Source organism: Prenolepis imparis, unplaced genomic scaffold (assembly GCF_030444845.1).
Source record: "Prenolepis imparis isolate NDT839.2.m4 unplaced genomic scaffold, iyPreImpa1.0 SCAF_18, whole genome shotgun sequence".
Taxonomy (NCBI): domain Eukaryota; kingdom Metazoa; phylum Arthropoda; class Insecta; order Hymenoptera; family Formicidae; genus Prenolepis; species Prenolepis imparis.
In genome coordinates, this window is record NW_028141176.1 from 94,694 (window position 1) to 100,384 (window position 5,691).

General features: G+C 28.8%; 1 pseudogene; it reads left to right on the plus strand.

Moving 5' to 3' along the window:
• Positions 1 to 1,352: 1,352 nt before the first annotated feature.
• Positions 1,353 to 2,882, plus strand: LOC145946669 (uncharacterized; annotated as a pseudogene).
• Positions 2,883 to 5,691: the final 2,809 nt, after the last annotated feature.

Here is a 5,691-nt window from a genome sequence, read left to right on the forward strand (position 1 = left end):
ACAGAATTATTTCCTGAGAATCCTTCAAAAATTACTATTTGTAGAACATGTGAGACGTTTGTTGGGTTGTCGTTATTGCCACGAACAAAAGACACATAATTTGAAAACCGTCAAAGATATATATTTGGAAATAAAAGGATGTCAGGAGTGGAGAAGAAGAACAAGAAAGGAGAGGGAAGGAAAAAGTAGGGGGGAAGTTTAGGAAAGGAGTATATTCTTCAGATAATGAGTCTGTGTCACTTTGCTTATTTAAGCCCGAAATCTGACGCTTTATATGTACTATTTCCGAGATAATTGTCTTGTAATATGACGGTTCTTCATCTAAAATTTTTACATTATCCCAGTCGAATTCGTGATTGTACTTTAAACGGTGGCTGGAAATAACAGATGGGGATGTAGCCCTGTTAATATCCGATCGATGTTCTTTTATTCTCGTTTGTAATTGTCGTTTTGTTTGTCCGACATAAGAAACACCGCAGTCAATGCAATTAATTTTATACACTACATTGTTGCGAGATCTGCTATCTAAAAACCTTTGCCCGTTCTAATAAATTTCTTTAGTGTATTATGACAGGAATATGCAATGTTAAAGTCATATTTTTTACCAATTTTGTAAAATCTCTCAGAAATGTTCTTCACAAGGAAGGAATCGTAAAAAACTTGTTATTCTTGGAATTATTAGGATTGTCAATATTGTTACAAGCAAAAATTAATTTTTTAATTCTGCTATTAATCGTGAAGAAAGTAAAAGGTAGCGGATATCCATTTTCTAAAAGGATTTCGATAATGAAGTTCGAATTTTTTTCTTGGAATATATCTTGGATCTAAAATCTGTAAAGTTCTATCAGTTTAATTGAGAATAACACCTCGTTTGTGTGAGAGAGGGTGGTGGGAATAGAAATTGAGGAACCTACCTGAAAAGGTAGGCTTATGGAACCAATCGAACACCAGGAAATTTTGACTAACAATAATTGCGGCGTCCAAAAAATTGTCATAACCCTTTTCAATTGTGAAGAATTTGAGCGGCATCCACCTTGGACCAAATGTCAAATTGGCTTCTTTGGATGTCGTCTCGCCCTTTACGAACGTTCCAATAGATTTACCAATAGATCTTAATTAAATAAATTAATATTGAGCGCTAACTTCTTGCTACGGCTCATTGCCCTTTTTTATTAAATTAATTGATTTTAATCATAGGAGCCTTGTGATTTATATCTTTTATATAAATTTTCAGAGCATTAAAAGTTATTTTGGAAAGTCCCTGTGGAATAGATATCTTTGAAGAGTACAATACCAAAGGATTTTTAAGTGAAAAAAGTAGAAGGCGAATAATTAACATAGTTGTAACTCAAATGCTTATTGTAAAAAAAGAATTAAAGTGTTCATTAACTTCAGTAGATAAGCGTTATTTCGTTAAAATTATAGCGGAAATTTTCCCTAAATTAAAAGATCCAGAAATTGAATTAGGCTATGTAAATACATAATAATATTTAAACAGTATATTTTGAAATTTAAATATTCCATTAATTTTTATAACAATTTTTTACATTTATATTTTATTGTTTTTCAGGAATCTTTTTATGATCCAATAACTAAAACAGGCTATTTAGCAAATAGGTTCTTCAATGTAAGAAGAGGCACAAAACGAAAAACGTATAATGAAAATTCCGAAAATAATAGTAACAAATCAAACAGAAGATGAAAATGAGAAATTAACAAAAGCTGAAATTAAGGATGCAATTCTTTTTTTCAAAAGTGCTACGCAAAATGAAAAATCACAAATTATTTCCAAACATAAAGACACATTTCAATATAGAAAAAAATTTTGTTTGAAGATTTAAATTTGTCCAGTACATTTCCAAAATTCTTAAATATCTCTGAATTGATAAGTTAAAAGTAATTTTTTTAATCAACATTTTATAACACAAATATATAAAATATATAAATAATAATAATAATATTAATGATGATTATTTAATAATAAATATATAAATAAATTATATAAAATAAAATATGTTAAATATAAAATATATAAAATAAATTATATAATGTATAAAATATATATAAATGTATAAAATTATGTATTGGTATTTGTAGATTGAAGAAGAATATAAGCTTTTATTTCCCAAATATGAAGACTACTTCAAAGAATTTATCAACTTTTACGAAATTATTTTGAAAGTTTTTTTGAAAACTGACAACGAAATACATCCTTCATTGGATAGATTGGAAAAAGGTAATGAATACATTAAATATATTTCTAACCAAATATAAAATATAATATTATCAATATTTGAAATTTTCAGCTTGGGATAGACCTAGAAGAGTTATTTTAGCATTATGTCAACTTCTTTCTCCAACAGCTAGGGGAAAATATAAAGCGGCAAGAGAAAAATCCGATACGGTTCTGGAAAAAATTATTTTATTTAAAAAAGTATATATCCTATAAATTAATTAACAATTACAGCTTTATCAGAATTGTATATATTTATATAATGCTATATTTTCTTATCTTTTTTGTTTTAGAACGGTATACACTTACAATCAGAACCAGAAGAAAAAACTCAACCATGATTAATAGCTATAGGCTCCAATAAAGCAGCTGTGGCTCAATACTTTTTAAGTATAGACGATAAGCTTATTCTTCTTTGTGTGTGTGTGTGTGTGTGTGTGTGTGTGTGTGTGTGTGTGTGTGTGCACAGTGTTTTTTAAAGGCTTCTGATATTTTATTTAAGAGTCATTTCGTTTTTAATACACATTATGATTGTAATCTGGTAAGTTTCTACAGATTTTTGGAAAAATATTTTTATAAAATGAACAATGTTTTTGTAACTCCACGCATAAGAGAAGTATATATTCTGCGAAACCAACTAAAAAACTAAATTTTTTAAAATAATGTATAATAATCTTGCTATTTTGTGAGATTACATTATTATTCAGTATTATAATTTGTTACATTCATATAATATTGATTACTGTTTTTAATAATTTTTTTAGTGGTAAGGAGATATTTTAGTGATTAAACTATTTTGGTGATTAAGATATTTTTAAAACATGCCTTAAAATGTGTACAAATTGTACTTTTTATATCGGAAGTTCAATTAATTATGTCGACAATAATGATTCATTCGTTTTATGAAGGTTCACAATTAAACTTACAATGTTGTTTTTCAAACTATTTTTCCGTGTTCAAAACTTATTCAGAATTTAGAAAACATTTAGCTAAATGTAAGTTAAATATTGAAAAAGTCAGTGCTATAGAAAATTCAAATAATTCGACAGAGATTTTTCCTAATAATTGTATTTATAACATTGATAAAGATTTAAATACCAATAATAATATTGAGTCGAATATAAACACTAATAAGGATTTTAATATAAATTATTGTGCAGATCATATAAATCTTTCTGATACTTCTGAAGATGAATTTAATGATAGTTTGTTGATTTTTATACAAAATTCATATTCTTTTAGGATACCTGATTCAACAATTGATAAAATATTGCAATGTATATCAGTATATCTCAACTTGTCAATCCTGTATATTAAAAAAAATTTGGATAATGTAGATGAGTCGAACGTTATTTGTTGGCACACAAACTATCAACATTTTTAAATTCTCACAATTAAGAATTTAAAACGGTACCTTCAACTTGTACGTTCACTTATGTACCAATTATTAAAACATTAAAATTTTTATTTTAAAACAATTCTTTTGAAAAAATGTTTGACTTTAAAATTTATTAAACAGAGACATTTATATATTTCAGTGCAATAAATTCTAGATAATATGTATGATAAATTGTAATAAAATTAGATCATCAGAAGAGATTCATCAAAAAAAGATAATTTTATATACATTAAATGGGAACAATTTTATGTCGTTTATTATTTTTCTTTCCTCTTTTTAAACACGTTACTTTTATAACTTAAGTTCTCTATCTGTAAAGTTTATAATAAACACCACATAATTTGCTATAAATATGATTGTGTATAAAGCAATTTCTTAAAAAAAATGTTTTAATATTCAGTTAAAACATGTAATCAAAAATATTTAAATACTAATTTCCACTTTGACGAGAACAGAAATATTAAAACCAGATGCATGAAAATAAAAATGAAACCAACGTTCTTTTATAATAAACCTTGAACATCAAGGCATCAATCTAACAGTTTGATCGCCTTATATACTCTCTTCACCTGTTTTCTTACTACGGAAAGACTATTCGCTGCGGAGCCATCTCGCGGTAATAACGGTACTAACTGTGCCAGTGTAAAGCACTCGCGAGAAACTCATTCTAAATACTTGACAAATAATTGCCGTGGGTCCAGACAGATTTACTTAAATAGTAAGCAATCTAAAATATTAAACATAAATTAAAATGCAAAATAAAGCACATTTATAACACTGAGATATATTAAATTTTTAAACAAAATATGAAGATTAACTTCAAAAAGGATTTATTAAATATAGATTTGGAAATAATTAATTATAACTCTAAACGAACTTATTAAAGTTATAAATTTTTCTAATAAAAATAAATAAAAAAAACAAACTTAGAAGATTCAATAAATTCATTACACATTTAATTCCAAAATAGTTAGATGCTCTGCTCTAATGTATTTTACAAAGACACAAGACATTTTTAACATGCTTCAAATATTAGAATTATTAAGTCTATATTAAATGTGTAAGTTTGAACGTTCCCACCAAACACGGTCGGGAGAGCTGAGAGGGAGAGCCTGGGAGAGGGGTGAGCAGAGAGAGGAAATACTTCCCGCGAGAACAAGGGTTAAAGTATAATTATTGTTAAAGCGTGTAATCGACATTTGTGTTGATTCAGGTGTGTACATGGCTTTATTGATTATCTTTATTGTATTCCGAATTTGTCTGAGAATGGATTTAATTACAGTTATTCAACTACATCAACACGTGTTTGAGTGAGATTTCCGCCTAACCTCCAAAGTTCTTCCTAAAGTTTAAGACTCGGATCACGAGCCTTACAAATCAACACAAAACGATACAATGATGGCAGGGATCCAAGCTAGGTTTCACTTCGCCTCGGAGGCTGGAGATGCCCGGACGACAGTGGTTAAAGTAAAGACGATTCAATTGATAGATCATCCGGAGAAATTTTTGTTCCCCCCCCACGAACAAACAAGCGCATACCATGTCAAGCTTTTTCAAACGCCTGTGGTGCAGAGAGTGGTTAAGAGTTTAACTACTCGAAATAAATATCGTAATGTGGTAATTACGCTCTCGGAGGAGTTGCAATCAATCTATTTAGATGACGAAGGTAATATTGTTTTTAATGATATATACTTAGAAGAGGCCACAGACATAACCGTCGACGTCATGCAGCCGGCCGCTCCGGCAGTAATCTCAAAGGAAAAAGCTATGAGTACAATTTCTAAAAATATAGTGATTGGAAAATTCAATGGGGAAAATGTGAATGCTAAATCTTGGTTAAAATTGTTGGTACAGGAGTGTCAACGGTTGGAAATACCAGAAAATAAATACTCCGAAGTCATGAGACTATTTTTAGAGGGCCCGGCCTTGGATTGGTTTATGAATTTCTTGAGGACAAATTCCTTATCATACCCATGGGAATTCTGGAACAATTCTTTTGTGGACACATTTGGGGGAAGGTCGTGGACGGATATTGCATATGCATATAATTTCAAATTTT